This window comes from Heloderma suspectum, chromosome 6, assembly GCF_057233095.1.
Source record: "Heloderma suspectum isolate Gila_16-S chromosome 6, 16-S_ref, whole genome shotgun sequence".
Taxonomy (NCBI): domain Eukaryota; kingdom Metazoa; phylum Chordata; class Lepidosauria; order Squamata; family Helodermatidae; genus Heloderma; species Heloderma suspectum.
The window spans coordinates 64,950,365-64,970,881 of record NC_139463.1 but is presented as its reverse complement, the minus strand read 5'-3'; the positions used below and the strand labels follow the sequence as shown (position 1 = coordinate 64,970,881).

The 20,517-nt window shown below is 47.8% G+C and overlaps 1 long non-coding RNA gene across 1 annotated transcript; it reads left to right on the top strand.

Annotated features, from left to right (window-relative positions):
- The first annotated feature begins 348 nt into the window (after window positions 1-348).
- On the top strand, window positions 349-13,529 carry LOC146341041 (uncharacterized). Its single transcript, XR_014784102.1, has 3 exons — window positions 349-405; window positions 4,081-4,197; window positions 13,010-13,529. It is a non-coding gene; the product is annotated as an uncharacterized LOC146341041 (long non-coding RNA).
- The last annotated feature ends 6,988 nt before the right edge of the window (window positions 13,530-20,517 follow it).

Genomic DNA, 20,517 nt, shown 5'->3' with positions numbered 1-20,517 from the left:
CCTTTTCTCTATAAAGTCCACAAACAGCTTTGCCACTTTTCGTTGGGCCTATTCACAACGTGCACGGACGGAGGGTGGCTAGGGTAACCACAGAGGGGAGGGGAGCAACACATGACTGCAAACCACGCGGCGCTGCGTGGTTCTGCTTCTGCTAATCCACCCTCTCCATAGTTACCGGGCAAGCTTGCCTGAGTGGTTAAGGCGCATCCCAACATCCTCTGCGGTGCGAACAGGCTGCTGGCGGCTGGTCCGGCATCCCAAATGAACATGTGACCATAGAGAAAGTCCACAATGGCTAGAGCATCGCCTGCAGTAGCAGACACTCTAGCTGGCGGACTCTATGCTCCCAGTCTGGAAGTCCTCTGGAGCCCATTTAAATCAGCAGGGAGCCCACCAGATGACACAGTAAGCCTCCCCAGGGCCCCTTAACCCTTTTGCATGGGGTGGTTACCCAGGGTGGCTTAGTAACCACATGGGATGTGGTTTTCTCCCCCCACATGACACACTAAGCCACCATGGTTACCAGAAATTTCCTGACTGTTAGAGAAACACAACAATGGAACTGATGACCTAGGGAGGCGGTGGGCTCTCCCACACTGGAGGCCTTCAAGATGAGGCTGGACAGCCATCTGTCGGGGATGCTCTGGCTTGGATTCCTGCACTGAGCAGGGGGTTGGACTCGATGTCCTTGTAGGCCCCTTCCAACCCCACTATTCTATGATTCTAAATTCCCCAACCACCATGGCTTAGAGTGATGTCTGAACAGGCCCTTTGTATTGCGATGGTGCGAATCATCTCACATGTGGCACTAAGGCTATAATTCCATTTATTATTATTATTATTATTATTATTATTATTATTATTATTACTTCTACTACTATTATTTACATTTCTATACCGCCCCACAGCCGAAGCTCTCTGGGCAGTTTACAGAAGTTAAAACATTAAATACAATATAAAAAGTGTAAAAGCCATTTACATGAAAGCACACAGACAATATACACAAACAACATATAACTAAAAACAACTTTGAACAGTCATTCATAACTAAGACACATCCAGGACTGATTAAAACTCATCATGTGCTGCCAAATGCCTGGGAAAAGAGAGAGGTCTTAACCTGGTGCTGAAAAGATAACAATGTTGGCGCCAGGCGGACCTCATCAGGGAGCTTGTTCTACAGATGGGAGGCCACCACTGAGAAGGCCCTCTCCCTCATTGCCACCTTCCAAGCTTCCCTTGGAGGAGGCACTTGGAAGAGGACCTTAGATGCTGACCATAGAGTAGGGGTAGGTTCATTTCAGGAGAGGCGTGCCGTCAGGTATTGCGGTCCCAAGCCATGTAAGGCTTTATAGGTTAAAACCAGCACCTTCAATGTTCTCTGGGAGGGTATCCTAGCGGTAGGGATGTCAGAGAATTCTGCCACGGATCTCAGTGAGGCCAAATGCCAGTGCATTTGGCCCCCCAAAATCCGTGGTGGAATGAAGCCCCTCCGCCCCCCACCCCACGAAAGGCATGCAAAACGGGACACCTACCTGCTGCCGTTTGCGCTGACTTGCGAATGGTGGCTGTGTCCGTGGCCGCCATTCGCTTCATCACTATAGCCGTGATAGGCTATGTAAATACTTATGTAGCCTATCACGGCTAATGCAGGGACGCCATTTGTGTCCCTGCAGAAGCCATGATAGGCTGCGTAAGTATTTACTTAGCCTATCACGGCAAAAAAATGGAATGCAAATGGTGGCGGCTACGGTGGCCGCCATTTGCGTTCCCTTTTTTTTTGGCCATGATAGGCTACGTAAACATTTATGTAGGCTATTACGGCAAAAGAGAGGGGCGCAAATGTCGTAGTGGCCACCATTTACACCCATCTCTTTTGCCATAATAGGCTACGTAAATATTTACATAGCCTATCACAGCCAAAAAAAAAAGGGAACGCAAATGGCGGCCGCCGTAGCTGCCGCCATTTGCGTTAGCTGGGTTTTTTTTGCCGTGATATGCTACGTAAATATTTACGTAGCCTATCATGGCAAAATACAGGGACGCAAATGGCGGCAGCTACGGCAGCCGCCATTTGCGTCCCTGCAGGCTGCTCAGCGGCTGGATGTCCAGCTACGGGCGGCCCTGGCCGGTGGCTCCGTGGAATTGCCGTGGAGCGGAGCTGGCCGGAGAGAATTTTTGGGGGAGGGATGGAGCGCCTCCCCCCCACCGCAAATGTCACCCTTCGAAAAGATAAGAGACTTTCGTACATCCCTACCTAGGGGCCATAGGATGTTTCAGATCCTATGGCCCCTAAGAGACCCTTCCAGGGCAGAGAGAGAGAGAGAGAAAGAGAGAGAGAGAGAGAGAGAGATCTGTCATAAGAGGGGGAGATCCAACCTCAGATGCTTCCTGCCAAGCCCCAAAGGAATATCTGTAGTCTTTTCCCTTTCATCAGGGAAGGAAGGATTTAGAGGGGGAAACAAAAAGTAGGAGGACTGGGAACGTTCTCTGGGTTTGTTGGGAGAGGCTGTTGATTTGCAGGATTTTTATAGAGCATCAGCTATTGAGCAGTATAGAAAATAAATAAATAAAATAAATAAAATATTATTTATTCATTTATTTAGAAAATTTATTACCTGCTTTTCACTATAAAATAATGCCAAAGCAGGTACAAAAAGAAATAAAATAAAGCACAGTAAAATTCACTGTGGGTTCGCAGTCTTCCCGTGCCTCCGCCACACACAGCCCCATAACAGGGGGAGATGTACGCCAGCCCCAGAGCAGCCCCAGAGGGGTAGTTAATTTATGAACATCAGAACATCAGAAGAGCCCTGCTGGATCAGGCCAAGGGTCTATCTAGTCCAGCATTCTGTTCACACAGTGGCCGACCAGCTGTCGACCAGGAACCCACAAGCAGGGCATGAGTGCAACAACACCCCCCCACCCGTGTTCCCCAGCAACTGGTGCACATAGGCTCACTACCTCTGGTACTGGAGGTACTAGAGGCAGTATTTTCCCTCTCCTTGACATCAGTGGGAAGGAAACAGTTTAAGGAAGGCAAAACACACACATGCACAACAGAAAAAGGGAAATTTAAAAACTATCCTGCTGGTGTTCAAAACGTCTGGAGGGCACCAGGTTGCCTAGGTCTGGTCTAGGTGAACCTGGAAAAAATAAACCCTGTGCCTGGAAATGGAAACTCTTATAAAAACAACTGGAACTCCAGTGGCACCTAAAAGACTGACAAATATATTGTGGCATACACTTCCATGGTCTTTAGTCCATGGAAGGATATGCCTTAATAAATGCATTATAAGATGGCACAACAGGCTGCAACAAGAATTACAAGAGTAACCAATCTCAGCAGCAGGATAAAAGCTCTGTGTGAAGAAGCCCTTCTAGCTGGGTGTTTTTAAAAGCCGCCTCCCACCTGTCCAAGTGAAGACTGAACTCCACTGTTTCGTTCTAGAGCATGGTGGCCAACCAGCTATTATTTTACTGATAGAACCCCATTTGATTAGATGAACAGTATTGGGATCGGAAAAGCCAGCAACCTCCATAGTTTGTCAGGCTCCATCCTTAACCCAGCAGATTCTGCCTGGCTTTGGCCAGGGCCCCAAGCGCCTTGGTTTCACCCCTGGTTTGCCAGACTTTGGCCCAGCCTGCTGGATTTTGCCCACTTCCTGGCTCCGCCCAGGAGACTAGTGAAATCGAAGACTGGTCATCTCTTTAGTCTCTCTGATTCAGTTCTCCAGGGCTTGTTGAAACACAAGGAAACAGAACTAGCAACACTTTGCAGAAGGACTGAGCCCCAAAGATGCTCCCCAAACTGCCCCTGGAGATATCCCGAAAGAGGTAGAGAAAAAAGAAAGCAACACACGGTGAAATTGTTGAGCGAGGAACTGCTAGAACTGTGGCTTGTCTTAGGTCTTATATTTATATATTGGATGTATCCAAGTTTTATATTAGTGCTGCAGAGATTTGCCATAAATATTGTCATCGTGTGTTGTGTAAGGCACAAATGTGCTAACATGCAATCTGTAATTAGTCATGATTATTTCATTAGCCAGTTTTCAAAGTGCCGTTTGATCATTTCAGGTGGAACATATTGCACAAAGACAAGTTTTGGTCTTCCTCCAAACCAAGAGAACGACACCCCCATCCTTGGCTGGCCAGGCCTGTTGTGGCGTTCCGTAGTAGATGAGCTCTTGTAAAGTAATCACAGTAATGATAAGTTAGAAAGTTAATCTGTATGGCAAATGAAATAATTATTTGTGATGTCAGGAAGATGGAAGTGTGAGGCAGAGTCACAGAACGAAATGGAGCCCTATAGCAAGGGTGGGCAAGGTGGAGCAGAAGGCCTAATTTCATGGGTCCCTGGGCTCTGCAAGCGATCAGTTCAGACCTCGGGCAAGAGTGATCTGTCCCTTCCTTGGCGGCCCAATAGACAGGGGGGAAGAGGAAGTGAAGGGGTGGGAGAGAGAAAGAGAGAGAGACAGAAGGGGATGGGAGAGAGAGACACAGAGAGAAGGGGGTGTGATAGAGAGAGAGAGAGAAGGAAATGGGAGAGAGACAGAGAGAGAAGGTGATGAGAGAGAGAGAGAGAGAGAGAGAGGGAGAGAGAGAGAGAGAGAGAGAGAGAGAAGGTAGTGGGGGAGAGAGAGAGAGAAAAGGGGGTGGGAGAGAGACACAGAGAGAGTAGGGGTGAGAGAGAGGCAGAGAGGAAGAGAAGCGGGGGAAGACACACACACACACACACAGAAGGAAGTGAATGAGGGGGGGGGTGGCAGAGAGGGAGAAAAGGGATGCCCAACCAACTTTTGACTCTGGCCCTGGCTCCCATTGGCATGTGTCTCCCAACAGATTACTCCAGAAGGAGTGTGGCTGTGAGCAGAAAAAAGGTTCCCAAGCCCTGCCCTACAGGTGCAATAGTTTGTATTTTACTCTTCCCCCACACCTAGAGAATGACACCCCCATCCTTGACTGGCCAGGCCTGTCGTAACATTCCATAGCGGGTGAGCTCTTGTAAAGCAATTGCGTTAATCATAAGTTATAAAGTTAATCTGTGTTGTAAATGAAAGAACGATTTTTTTCATGTCAGGAAGGCAGAAGGGCAAGCAGAACCAAATGAAGCCCTACAGGTACAAGTATTTGTATTCAGTGCATTCATATGCAGGTATGGAATAATAGTACCTGGTATATTAAAATAATATATCTTTTGGTTTGAAAACAAAAAAGCAGGTTTCTAGTGCTTATAGTAGCAAGGAATAGCTTGAAAATATGGGAACTATACCGAAGGGTGGCAAATCATCCCCCCCCCCACTTCCCCTGGATTATTTCCTGTATTCTGCACTTATGCTTAGCCACTATAGCACTCCCTCCTTGCAATGCTTCATCCTTGCCAACATTTTTTAAAAGAAAGCCTGAATATTGGCGACAGAATGGATAGATTTGTGCAAAGTCCTTAGTGCACAATTGCTTATAGCTGGGGTCTCCAGCAAAACACCCACAGACCCCAATGTGCCTGCGGACATCTTTCTTGACACCTGTCAGGCGCCCTGGTCCTCCTGTTTTTAAATTTATGTCAAGGTTTTTAAGGGAGCAATCCTATTTTGATAGTAGGCAGGCTCCGAAGTTGGAGGCTGCCAAATATAGAATGCAGGGCAGCTGGCCGGCCCGGCATTTTCCCTAGACCAGTTATTTCGCCCATCTAGGCTTGGCTTCGGGGAGGGAAGGAGACCAGAACGCACATAGGAAGCTGTATAAAGCGGCTTCTGCAGTCTCCTTCCCTTCCCGCTCCCGGGACCACCCCCTTTTTGCCATTTCCACACCCCATTTCCGAACGTGGAGACACAGCTGGGGAGGGGGAGCGCGGTTTCTGCCCTGCTTCCGACCTCGGATCCCTGAAACCTAAATATTCTATGTCCCTCAGATGCTGTCTAGGGGACATAGGTTGTTGTTGCTCAGTCGTTAAGTCGTGTCCGACTGTTCGTGACCCCATGGACCATAGCACGCCAGGCCTTCCTGTCCTGCGCTCCTGCACCCTAAATCATTTTTTTCTACTGGAAGGTTGCCATGCTGCAAAGAAAATGCTGCCCTCCAGCACCGTCTTTCTTTGGGTTCAAAAGAGTGCTTTTGTGTTCTGGAGCTCAGACTCCCCTCTGCCTTGTACTGAGGTTCTTGGGCAAGTTATTTTTGTTTTAGTCTCATCAGTTTGCCTTCTGGGAAATGAGTGTTTTGTGAATGGCCATGCCCAACATTGCAGCCATTTTATGAAAGAGCACCCCCCCCATGGCAGGCATTTTGTGAGAGTGACATTGTCTCAAAATTCCAAATGCGCCCACCTACTCGAAAAGGTTGAGGACCCCTGGCTTACAGGATCATGCCTCTGGGAAAGCCCACAACCAGGACATGAAGTCAAAAGTCCTGTCCTGTTGTGGCTCCTAGCAGCTGGTATTCAGCGGCAGTAAAAGCCCTATGAGGGGATTCATGAATGATACCCATGGAGGGGACCCAGGGATGTGTGTGCTGTCCTTTCCCCCTCTGACAGGACAGTCTGAAGGGAGATTGCAAGTGTGTTCAGTTGAACTGCTTACAGTTAGGGATGTAAGGATTTTGTTCAATCCGTTCTGTCTGTGTTCAGCGGGCTTTCATTCCAGCATCCGCTCATTGACAGAATTGGATTTTTTTTTTACCAGAACTTTGTTCTTTTTGCACTGATTCACATTAGTATGAGTGTGCATTTGTGCTAACGTGTACTTGCACTAATGCACACTTGTGCTAATGCGAATTAGCGCACCCCCCCTCCCCAAGCTGGTCCGCTGCAGAATTCGCAGTTCGGATTCATAGAAATCCAAACTCATTTGAATCTGTGGCAGACATCCTTGCTTACGGTCCTCCCCACAATCAGGAAACTTGCGTGATCAGGATTCCTGATTGCAGGGAGAGCTGTAACCATGTTCAGCCAAAGACACTTACAATCGCCCTTCAAACCTTCTTGATCAATGGGGGAAGGTCAGAGGTGGAAGGCGAAGGAGCCCTGCATTATTATTATTATTATTTATTATTTATTAAATTTATTAATCGCCCATCTGGCTGGTCACCCAGCCACTCTGGGCAATGTACAACACACCATAAAACAATTTAAAACAATAAAATTCTACCATAATTTTTTTTTTAAAATACCCTAACCCACCCCAAATGCCTGCCTGAACAACCACGTTTTTAATGCACGATGGAAGCTCATTAAAGAGGGGGCATGACGGAGTTCCCTAGGGAGGGAGTTCCACAGAGTAGGGGCCACCACAGAAAAGGCCCTCTCCCTCGTCCCCACCAGTCTAGCTGTCCTGGCTGATGGGACAGAGAGAAGGCCATCCAAGGCTGATCTTGTTAAGCGGCCTGTCTGGTGTAGCTGGAGGCGCTCCTTAAGATAGGCTGGGCCGGAACCATATAGGGTTTTAAAGGTCAAAACCAACACATTGAATTTGGCCCGGAAAACAACTGGTAACCAGTGCAACTCCTTCAGCACTGGAGTGATGTGATCTCGCCAGCGGCTGCCTTTAATCAGGCGAGCCGCCGCGTTCTGTACCAGCTGCAGTTTCCGAACCGTCTTCAAGGGTAACCCCATGTAGAGCCCATTACAGTAGTCTAAACGAGAGGAGACCAGGGCATGTACTACCGAAGAGAGCAGATGGTCGGGAAGGAAGGGGCGCAGCTGCTGTATCAGATGGAGTTGATACAGCACTGTCCGGCTCACAGCTGACACCTGAGCCTCCATGGACAGCTGGGAGTCCAAAATGACCCCCAGGCTGCGGACCTGGTCTTTCAAGGGTAGCCGTACCCCATTCAACACCAGGTCAACATCCCCCAGCCTCCTCTTGTCTCCCACCAAAAGTACCTTGGTCTTGTCAGGGTTCAGCTTCAGCTTATTCCTCCCCATCCAGCCACTCACTGTCTCCAGACATTTGGACAGGGATTCTACGGCCAACCTTGGTGAAGATTTGAATGAGAGGTAGAGCTGCGTGTCATCCGCATATTGATGACACTGGACCCCAAACCTCCTGATGATAGCCCCCAGCGGCTTCACATAGATGTTAAATAGCATCGGGGAGAGGATGGAACCCTGTGGCACCCCACAAGTAAGTGGCCACGGGTCCGAAACCTCCTCTCCCAGTGCTACCCTCTGGTACCTGCCGGAGAGGAAGGACCGGAACCACCGCAATACAGTGTCTCCAATGCCCAACCCCTCCAGGCGGTCCAGGAGGATACCGTGGTCAACGGTATCAAAAGCCGCTGAGAGGTCGAGGAGAACAAGGAAGGAGCATTCACCCCTATCCAGAGCCCTCCTCATATCATCCACCAAGGCGACCAAGGCCGTTTCTGTCCCATGCCCAGGCCTGAAGCCCGACTGAAATGTAGGGGTGGACGAAAGGCACTTACCTTTCGTCGAAGCTTGTTCGCGGTGGGGGGGAGGCGCTTCGCGGCTCCCCCCGCAAAGTTCAGACCGGGGGGGAGGCTTCCCGCCTTGCCCCGGCCGAAATTCAGGCCGGGGGGGAGGTGCCTTGCCTCGCCCGGCCGCGAACTCCATTGTTTTTTTTTTTTTAAAAAACCGCCCCCGTGATAGGCTACGTGACAATTAACGTAGCCTATCTCGGCTAGATCTGCAAAGTCAGCCGTGATAGGCTACGTTAATCATCACGTAGCCTATCACGGGTGACTTAAAAAAAAAAAGGCGCGTACGCTAATGGCGGCCCCCATAGGGAGCCGTCATTCGCGTTCCTTATTTAGTCGCTGTAGTCTACGTAAATGTTGCCCTTATTTTCGCTGTAGTCTAAGTAAATCTTTACGTAGACTACAGCGACCAAATAAGGAATGGGAATGGCGGCTCCCTATGAGGGCCGCCATTATCCGTACGCGCTTTTTTTTTTTTTTTAAGTCACCTGTGATAGGCTACGTGACGATTAACGTAGCCTATCACGGCTGACTTTGCAGATCTAACCGAGATAGGCTACGTTAATTGTCACGTAGCCTATCACGGGGGCGGTTTTTTTAAAAAACGGGGCGTTTTATCACGGGGGCGTTTTTTCCCCCTTTTCTTTTATTGGAATGGCGGCGCTGGCAGCCGGTTGAAAGACCGGCTGCCACTCCCGCCCCGCTCGAACACCCGCTGAACCGCTGGCCAGACCCGTCACTGGGAGGGACATTCGGCGAAGGTAAGTCCCGTCCCGGGGTGTGTGTGCGGGGGGCGGGGGTGTGTGGAGGATTTCTCCCCGAAACTTGTTCAGGGGGCCGAACACGTTGGCGCTCGGCCCCCCGAAGTTTTGGGGAGAAATTCTCCGCCATCCCTACTGAAATGGGTCTAGATAATCAGTTTCTTCCAAGTGTGCCTTCAACTGCACCACCACCACCCGCTCAATCACCTTGCCCAAAAATGGCAGATTTGAGACTGGGCGAAAGTTGTTCAGAACTTGAGGATCCAAGGTGGGCTTCTTTAAGAGCGGTCTTATCACTGCCTCCTTGAGGGCTGATGGCATCACTCCCTCGTCAAGGGAGGCGTTCACCACCACCTTGATCCCCTCACCCAGTCTCTCTCTGCAGCTCATAATGAGCCAAGATGGGCAAGGATCAAGTAAGCAGGTGGTCGGCCTTACAGATGAAAGCACCTTGTCCACTTCATCAGGAGGAAGATACAATTTATGAATGCCTGAAGAGGGCTAATGCCTATGACTGATTGGAAGTGAAAATTCTGTCCAAGCAATGTGGAACATCGGGGAAAAGGTAGGCAAAGTAAGCAGGAAGCAACTGAGAAGCAGTCTGGAAAGAGCTGGGGTGTCAGGGTGGACACTGAGCCCATAGAATCCCAGAATGGTTCTGATTCTGAGGAAGAGCAGTCGCTCCTGGGAGAGGAGCGTGCTCCTCTTTCCCAGGGCCAACAGCTGATGGAGATTCCTCCCACCAGCATTCCTAGCTTAGATAGCAGTCCAGGGAGTGACAGAGCGCTGGAAGCAGACTTGGTGGACGCGCGACTCAGACGCAGAGAGCGGCGCCAACTGGAGGGCGCAGAAAGGAGGCGTAGTGCCCGGTTGGCGCGCAAACAATGGCTGCGCCCAGAGGATCCAAGGGAAAAGGGGAGGGACTCTCCCTAGTCCTTAAGTTCAGGGGTCTGCCAGTAATTCCCTTTCAAACGGGGACCATCTGTTCCAACTTAGGGCATAGGTACTGTGCTGCTCAGATCTAGTTGCAAACGGTAGAGTTGTTAAGTTGTAAAAGAAGAATAAAGCTTTGAAAGGAATCCCTTTGTCTGTGTCTGGACTTGACTACTGGATTAGGCTGAGAGAGCTCCAAGGAGCCCTTGACATGGGGAAAAGAGATGTGAAAGACATTGAAAATGGGTACAAGTGCTAGGGATGTCAGAGAAATCCTCCACGGACCCCAATGAGGCTGGATTCTATTGAATCTGGCCCCCCGAAGTCCATGGAGGATTGGATCTCCTACCTACCTCCGTGTCCTCGCGAAATCTTCGCCGGCCAGATCCTGCCTGCTGCCGGCTCCGAAGCCCCAGCGATAAGGCCGCCATTGCCGTATCGCTGGCTGGACTGACGTACTGTGGACGCAAATGGCATTGGCTACGCCATTTACATCCCTGCTCTTTGACGTGATAGACTACATAAATCTTTACGTAGCCTACTGCGTGAAAAAACAGGGACGCAAATGGCATCCACTACGCCGGATGCCATTTGCGTCCGCAGTACATCAGTCCAGCCAGCGATATGGCAATGGCAGCCGTATCGCTGGGGCTTTGGAGCCAGGTGGTGGCTCAGCGGAATCACAGTGGAGCAGAGCCGGCCAGCCAGGATTCTGGGGGGGAGGGACGGATCGCCTCCGCCCCAGCGGACACCACAAAACGGAATGGGGTGAGTATTTCGTACACCCCTAACAAGTGCTAGTGGTAGTTTGTGGGGGTGGGGGGCAAAGGAGTATTGGGGGGGAGAATAAGAGATTGGACAATAACCACTGTAAATCAACGTATCTGAATAAAGACTGCCTGCTTCCCTTTGAGGCCTGCCCATTCCTTACGATCTTCATTTGAGGCCCTGCTCTGTGTCCCACTACCCGGTGAGGCTATATTGCCTGGAACACAGGACAGGGCCTTCTTTGTGGTGGCACCCCATATTTGGAACTCCCTCCCTAGGGGAATCAGACTACCTCTTTCACTGTTTGCCTTTTGATGAGCAGTGGAAATGTCCTTGTTCCATTTAATGACTGTGAAAGAAGAGCTACTCGTTGATCTCACGCTCGTATATTTTCTTGCTCTGCCTTTAAATTTATTGTTAAAGTTGTTTTTAAATTGTGTACTGTACACCGCTTTGAGGACCATCAGCCGAAAGGCAGTGTAGAAATATTTTAATAAAGTAATTAAATCAATACATTCATAAGAACATAAGAATGTAAGAAGAGTCCGGCTGGATCAGACCAAGGGTCCATCTAGTCCAGCGTTCTGCTCACACGCTGGACTAGATGGACCCTTGATGGACAACCAGCTGTCGACCAGGAACCCACAAGCAGGGCATGAGCGCAACAGCACCCTCCCGCCCATGTTCCCCAGCAACTGGTGTACATAGGCTCACTGCCTCTGGTACTGGAGGGAGCACATAGCCATCAAGACTAGTAGCCACTGACAGCCTTTTCCTCCAGGAATTTATCCAGTCCCCCTTTTAAAGCCATCCAACTTGGTGGCCATCACCACATCCTGTGGTAGCAAATTCCATGTCAGTATGAGCTGTGTGAAGAAGCCCTTCCTTTGATCTGTCCTGAATCTCCCACCAATCAACTTCATGGGATGACCACATTGGGTTCTAGTATTTTTTGAGAGAGGGGGAAAAATGTCTCCCTATCCACATTCTCCACACCGTGCATAATTCTGTGCACCTCTCTCACGTTTCCCCTTACCCTCCTTTTTCCCCCAAGCTAAACAATCCCAGCTGCTGTAACCTTCTGTCATAGGGGAGATGCTCCAGACCCTCGATCATTTTAGTTGCCCTTTTCTGCCCGTTTATGGTGTATGACCAATAGAACATAAGCGAGAGTGAGAAGCACCGGGTACTCACTCTACTTACTTGCAGAGAAAAAGCACTCTCTGAGCAACTCTAAAGGATTCATCCTGACTCTCCATTCCATGAGGTTTCATTCATTAGCTGAAATGAATATTTACAAATATTCAACCTTTGGTTAATTTTCCACCTTCTCCATTCAAAGTTTGATGGCGAAATTTTAATTTCAAAACCTGAATTCACATTTTGAATGCAAAATGTTGTCCCTCAGAATGCTTCATGCCAGCACTTTAGATTTTGGGGGATCTCTTGATGTTTTTGCACAAAAATGAAATCTGCGAAGGTGTCAAATACTAAATATACTGCATGACTCCTATTAAATAAAGTGAAATGCTACAGTCAAATGGTAAATACCATTGCATGCCAGCAATTATATACTCTTTAATACCAAATAATATTTGTTCGGTCGTTAAGTTGTGTCCAACTCTTCGTGACCCCATGGACCATAGCACGCCAGGCCTTCCTGTCCTCCGCTCTCTCCCGGAGTGTGCTCAAGTTCATGCCAAATAATATACATGGCATTACATACTGCCTTAAGTACTATATTCTTTTATAGCAGAAAGGTGAGATATAAATAAAATACCTTAAAAGAATATCAGATTTGATGGCACACAGCAACTATCCAATATCAAAAACTGAAATTTAATATCATAGGATGTCCAGTACAGACATCAGATATTCAGAGAATATATTCAGCAAACGTTCAAGCACATAGAGAATATTCTATATCAGAATTCTCGGGGGGAACTTTGTGATCCATCCAGTTAATTAGAGCTCTGGGTTTTATAGAGGCAGAGACACCTGCTCTATAGAACAGGAATTTTCTGAATAAAAGCGACAAAACAAGCATACACTCCCTAGAAAGGACAGGGTAATTCCAGGTATCAAAAGGCATTCTTTCTTTGATCATTTCACAGGCACCAAAATGTTCTGTAGACATGGCCGTGTATTCATGCACTTCAGGGCAAGAGATCAAACAGCTTGCATAAGTTCCTGAGGAAGGAAGCATTCCGAAACATGCCGAGTGCAATGCATTTTGTTTTCTGGAGCTTGTCTTCACCGTCATTCCCTCTTCACTTCTGCATGTTCAAATGCAAAGGAGCAGAAATGAATGGGGGAAACCAGGCATTGGATTGGAGGTGGTTGAAACATAAGAAACCAGCCAAATATTTTGCTGTAGGTATTAAGATAAGATCACAATTAATTAACAGCCAGTAACAGTATGGACATCATCTATAATGTAAAGTTGGCTGCTGATTTTATGTAATGTGTATAGTTTTTAATTATTATTTTTTTAGTATTAGTAGTTCTGTTTGTTTTACATATCTTCATTTAAACTCATTTTGCTGTTTCTTTTTCATAACTGTTTTATGTACCAATATGTGGAAATGCCTATGTGCTAAATAAACATGGCTTTGGTTGGTTAGTCGTGCAGTTAGGTCATTTTACACTCTGGATTTAATTTAGTGGCCCTGTGGGGAAGTCCCCCTTTAGATGGTCATGGGTTTCTTCAAAATATGGCAAGCCAGCCCTTCTGCATCTGGGGGCACTGCCCAGTCTGGTGAGGGGCCCTTGTCTTCTCCCCCAAAATCCTGCTCTGATGGCACCCCTGCCCAGATTTCATTTCGAACCCCAAATGCCATGCTGGAATATGTAAGCAGCTGGCTCCTAAATACTGTGGGTATTACTCATCCTCCTCAATTGGCATAATTACTCAGAAGCACCCTCTGCCATGAGCACCATGACCCCATCTGGGAGGAACCCTTCAAAGCTCTCTCAGTGCATGATGCTGAGTTGGCAACTCAAAGCTTTCTCAGACTGCCGTGTTACACCCATGCTCACCAAAATCAATCAGCGTATTCGCAAGCAGATCGAGATAAAACTAACTGTAATCAAATCTGCGCAGCACTGTTTTTAAGCCATGTGTCAGGATTCCTTTTGCCCCCACTTCACTTCAAACACCGAAACATACACAGACGAGAAGCTTCAGTCTACAGCTTTTAATCCATTACTTCACAAGGTCACACAGATGCAAATTCTCAGTGACTCTCGGTCTACAAGGAAATTCCTTCAGGGGGTTCAAAAGGTAGTTACAAAAGTTGCCCGCCATTTGAAGAGGAAGGTGGTCCCACTAGCCTAACTTAAGGGTGGGGGGAGGTCTCTCTCTCTCTCTCTCTCTCTGCTTCTAAGTGCAGCTTTTCACGCAAGGCCAATCGGGTAGACCGTCTAAGTTCTGCCCCTGCCTCCTCTCTCTTTGCTCTGTGCCTGCGCCTGGCGTCTATTACATCAGACTCCCCAAATCCTGCCTGCCCCTGTTTGCTGTCTCTCACGAGAGGGGTGGGGGTGGGTAGAAAGGGACCCTCCTCCTCCAGCTGGACCTTTGAAACCTGAGGAGCCTGCCTAGCCATGTCTGGACTAGCCTGGGAAAATGCCTCCCCCATGTCTGGCGGTTCTCCTTTAGAATCTGAACTACGATCCCACTCCCTGTGCTCAGAAACACCCCTGACATGACATCTTTTCTGCTTTCTAGGCTGCTAAACCTCCATTCTGCATGACGGGATCCTATTTGCACAACAAACGCACAGGATCCCTGGTCGCATACAGAGTCTGCAGATGGGACGTACCATGCGTGCTCATGTAGGCTCTGTTCAGTGAACATATAGAGGGGGGCAGTCTCCTTCCACACACTCATTCCACACACACATTTGATATGTGAACAGGAATGGGTTGACCTCTCTGCCCCTTTCCTGGCCAGGTCACCCTTTCATCTCCAGAGTAGGTGCTGGCTGGTGGCTCCGATTTTGGTGGGGCTGTGAATCCATTCTGGGTTTTAGCCAGAACCAGCCAGAACTCTAAAGGTGCTATCCAAGGTACTGAACCTACTTTGGAGGTACTGAACCAAACCTTTGGAGGTACTTTGAACCAAAGTAGGTTCAGTACCTTGGATAGCACCTTTAGAGTTCTGGCTGGTTCTGACTAAAACCTAGAATGGATTTACAGCCCCACCAAACTGGATCCACCAGCCACCACTGTCCATAGCGCAGGTATGACAATGATATTGACTTTAAATTACTGTGTGGCTCTTTGCCTTGTCTGCTTTGGATCGAGATTCCAAATCCATCTCTTCCTAACTCCTGCGGAATGTGCTCAAACATGGAGTATATGGAAGTTGGATGTCAAGGGCCACACCAGGGATGTCAGCAGGGTAACGGAGAACAGGTTTTTAAAAGTGGATTCAGATTGAGAACACATATGGTTGGTTGTTTTTTTTTTTCACCCTGCTGCTTAAAAACTGACTTTTGCTAGGTCAGTTTTTATTTGATTAATCAATATCTCTGAAGTGATTAAGGGTGCAATCCTATGGATTGCACCTTTGATGATTGTAAGCCTCCAAACTTGGAGCCCTGGTATCATCCAATGCAGGGCAGGAGGAGCAGCAGAGATGACTTTCCCTGGCCTCCCGCCCAGCATTTTTTGCTAGATGGGCTTTTTCTCTCTCTCAACATGCAGGGTTGCCTCCTTATAATTAAAAAAAAAAGCTCACTAAGAACCCACCAGTTAAGAGCCATCTGTAATTAAGCCAGTCCAGCAGACTTAGTGCAATCTTATGCATGTCTACTCAGAAGTAAGACCCAGTGAATTCAATGGGACTTACTACGAGATACATGTATTTAGGATTGCACTTATCTCTGAGTAGACATGCACAGTATTGCACTGTTCATCATGACTTTGTCACCCTTAGAAGCACCTTGTTGTTGTTCAGTTGTTAAGTCGTGTCCGACTCTTTGTGACCCCATGGACCATAGCACGCCAGGCCTTCCTGTCCTCTGCTCTCTCCCAGAGTGTGCTCAAGTTCCTATTCATTGCATCGGTGATGCTATCTAGTCATCTCATCCTCTGCCGCCCCCTTCTCCTTTTGCCTTCAATCTTTCCCAGCATCAGGGTCTTTTCCAGGGAGTTTTCTCTTCGCATTAGGTGGCCAAAATATTTGAGCTTCAGCTTCAGTATCTGCCCTTCCAATGAGCACTCAGGGTTGATTTCCTTTAGGATTGACTGATTTGACCTCCTTGCAGTCCAGGGGACTCGTAAGAGTCTTCTCCAGCACCACAGTTCGAAAGCATCAATTCTTCAGTGCTCAGCCTTCCTTATAGTCCAGCTCTCACAGCCATACATTACTACTGGGAAAACCATAGCTTTGATGATACGACCCTTTGTCGGCAAGGTGATGTCTCTGCTTCTTACTATGCTGTCTAGGTTTCCCATAGCTTTCCTCCCAAGGAGCAAGCGTCTTTTAATTTCAGGGCTAAAGTCACCGTCTGCAGTGATCTTGGAGCCCAAGAAAATAAAATCTGTCACTGCTTCCATTTCTTCTCCTTCTATATGCCAGGAAGTGATGGGGCCAGATGCCATGGTCTTCATTTTTTTAATGTTGAGTTTCAGACCAGCTTTTGCACTCTCCTCTTTCACCCTCAACAAGAGGCTCTTTAGATCCTCTTCGCTTTCTGCCATTAGGGTAGTGTCGACTGCGTATCTAAGGTTGTTGATAATTCTCCCGGCAATCTTAATTTCCGACCTGTGATTCATCCAACCCGGCATTTCTCATGATGTACTCTGCATATAAGTTAAATAAGCAGGGCGACAATATGCAGCCTTGTTGTACTCCTTTCCCAATTTGGAACCAATCACTTGTTCCATGTCCGGTTCTTACTGTTGCTTCTTGACCCTCGTACAGGTTTCTCAGGAGACAGGTAAGGTGGTCTGGTACTCCCATCTCTTTAAGAATTTGCCACAGTTTATTGTGATCCACACAATCAAAAGCTTTAGCATAGTCAATGAAGCAGAAATAAACGTTTTTCTGGAATTCTCTTGCTTTCTCCATGATCCAGCGAATGTTGGCGATTTGATCTCTAGTTCCTCTGCCTCTTTGAAACCCAGCTTGTACTTCCGGTAGTTCTCAGTTCACATACTGCTGAAGCCTAGCTTGTAGGACTTTGAGCATCACCTTGCTGGCATGTGAAATGAGCGCAATTGTGTGGTAGTTTGAACACTCTTTGGCGTTGCCCTTTTTTGGAATTGGAATGTAAACTGACCTTTTCCAGTCTTATGGCCACTGTTGAGTGTTACAAATTTGTTGGCATATTGAGTGCAGCACTTTAACAGCATCATCTTTTAGGATCTTAAATAGCTTAGTTGGAATACTGTAATCTCCACTAGCTTTGTTGTTAGTCATGCTTCCTAAGGCCCACTTGACTTCACTCTCTAGGATGTCCAGCTCAAGTTCAGTGACCGCACTATCATGGCTATCAGGGACATTAAGATCTTCCCTGTATAGTTCTTCTGTGTATTCTTTCCACCTCTTCTTAATCTCATCTGCTTCTGTTAGGTCCCTGCCTTCCTTGTCCTTTATCATTCCTGTCTTTGCACAAAATGTTCTCTTGAGATCTCCCGATTTTCTTGAAGAGATCTCTAGTCTTTCCCATTCTGTTGTTTTCCTCAGTTTCTTTTCATTGTTCATTTAAGAAGGCCTTCTTGTCTCTCCTTGCTATTCTCTGGAACTCTGCATTCAGTTGGGTATATCTTCCCCTTTCTCCCTTGCTTTTCGCTTCCCTTCTTTCCTCAGCTACTTGTAAAGCCTCATCAGATAGCCACTTGGCTTTCTTGCATTTCTTTTTCTTTGGGATGGATTGAGTTGCTGCCTCCTGAACAATGTTACAGACCTCTGTCCATAGTTCCTCAGGCACTCTGTCTATCAGGTCTAATCCCTTAAATCTATTCCTCACCTCCACTGTATATTGATAAGGGATATGATTGAGGTCATACCTGAACGGTTTAGTGCTTTTCCCTATGTTCTTCAATTTAAGCCGATATTTTGCAAGAAGCAGCTCATGATCTGAGCCACAGTCAGCTCCAGGTCTTGTTTTGACTGACTGTATAGAGCTTCTCCATCTTTGGCTGCAAACGACATAATCATAGGGATGGCGGAGAATTTCTCCACGAATCTTCGGGAGGTCGAGTGCTGAGGCATTCGGCCCCCCAAAAGTGTTGGGGAAATTCTCCTCCGGCCCCCCGCCCCCCCCGGGATGGGACTTACCTTCAGCGAATGTCCCTCTCGGCGGCGGGACCCGGCGGCGGTTCGGCGGTGGTTCGTCGGGGGCGGGGGTGGCGGCCAGTCTCCCGACTGGCTGCCGCCGCTGCCATTACAAAATAAAAAAGTAAAAAACAAAACACACACCCGTGATAGGCTACGTAACGATTAACGTAGCCTATCACGGCTAGATTTCCAAAGTCAGCCGTGATAGGCTATGTAAATCGTCACGTAGCCTATCACGGGTGACTTTGGGGGGAAAAAAAAGCGCGTACGCAAATGGCGGTGGCCTATGGGCGCCGCCATTTGCATTCCTTATTTTGGCACGTCTAGTCTACATAAAGTTTTACGTAGACTACGGCGAAAATAAGGGCAACGCAAATAGCGTTCCCTTATTTTCGCCGTAGTCTACGTAAATCTTTATGCAGACTAGACGTGCCAAAATAAGGAATGCAAATGGCGGCGCCCATGGGCCGCCGCCATTTGCTTACGCGCTTCCCCCCCCCCAAAGTCACCCGTGATAGGCTACGTGACAATTAACGTAGCCTATCACGGCTGACTTTGGAAATCTAGCCGTGATAGGCTACGTTAATCATCACGTAGCCTATCACGGGTGACTTAAAAAAAAAAAGCGCGTACGCAAATGGCGGCCCCCATAGGGAGCTGCCATTCGCGTTCCTTATTTGGTCGCTGTAGTCTATGTAAAGATTACGTAGACTATGGTGAAAATAAGGGCAACGTTATTTGCGTTGCCCTTATTTTCGCCATAGTCTATGTAAAGATTTACGTAGAGCCGCCATTAGCCGTACGCGCTTTTTTTTTTTAAAGTCACCCATGATAGGCTACGTGACGATTTACGTAGCCTATCACTGCTGACTTTGCAAATCTAGCCGTGATAGGCTACGTTAATCGTTACGTAGCCTATCACAGGGGCGTTTTTTTTTTTTAACTTTTCTTGGAATGGCGGCGGCGGCAGCCGTTCAAAAGACCGGCTGCCGCCCCCTCCCCTGACGAAGACCTGCCGAACCGCCGCCGGGACCCGCCGCCGGGAGGGACATTCGGGAAAGGTAAGTCCCATCCCGGGGGGGGTGCGGGGGTCAGGGGGGTGCAGAGAATTTCTCCCCGAAACTACTTTGGGGGGCCGAATACGTTGGCACTCGGCCCCCCGAAGTTTCGAGGAGAAATTCTCCCCCATCCCTATCCCACAGTAGTAGATTTAATGGTCACCTGAATTGGATTTGCCCATGCCTGTCCATTTTAGTTCGCTGATTCCCAAGATGTTGATGTTCAGTCTTGCCATCTCATGTTTGACCACCTCCAGCTTACCTTGATTCGTTGATTTTACATTCCAGGTTCCTAAACAATATTGTTCTTTACAGCATCGGACTTTCTTTTCACCACCAGACACATCCACAGCTGAGTGTCCTTTTGGCATTGGCCCAGCCGCTTCACTCTTTCTGGTGCTACTTGGAAATTCCCTCTGCTCTTCCCCAGTAGTATATTGGACACCTTCTGACCTGAGGGTCTCATCTTCCGGCATCATATCTTTTAGCCTTGTGATAAGTTCCATGGGGTTTTCTTGGCAAGAATACTGGAGTGGGTTGCCATTTCCTTCTCCAGTGGATCACATTTTGTCAGAACTCTCTGCCATGACCTGTCCGTCTTGGGTGGCCCTGCATGGCATAGCTTATGGCTTCACTGAGTTACACGAGCCCCTTCGCCACAACAGTCTCATGAAAACATTTGTCTATGGACCTGAACTATCTGAACTATCCATGAAACCCATAATAAGGAAGTAAATGTGAGGAGTGATAAATTGCTTTTGGAAGTGGGTGGGTGAAGAGAAGGTTGAAGGCAAAAACTTTTCTTCTTCTCATTTCTTCACTAAAATTTGTTCCTATTGGGTCTTTTGCATTGCTCTTTATATATTTATTTGTAGGTTGTTAAATGATCATGATGGATGGATGGATGGATGGATGGTCTCTCTCTCTCTCCCTCTCCCTCTCTCCCTCTTGTGTATGTGTGTGTATGTATGTGTGCAAGGAAGCAAACAACAAACAAGCCACTATTGTTAGAAGGAAAGACCACCGATGTTCTTTTCCATTTCATCCTCTATTCTGGTAATACAGCTGAACCCAAAATAGCCCCTCCAAATAAGCAAGTGTGAAGTTTCAATGGCACCAATTAAAAACTGACTCCCACTATCTCTCTGACAATCTTGTTTTCTCCCACTCTTGAAAGCTTTAGGGTACACTCCTCTGGATGTTAGACAGAAATAAGTCCTAGTCCTCCCAGCACCCCCCCAGCCAGCCCTTAATCTCAAGTTCTTTCCATTACATT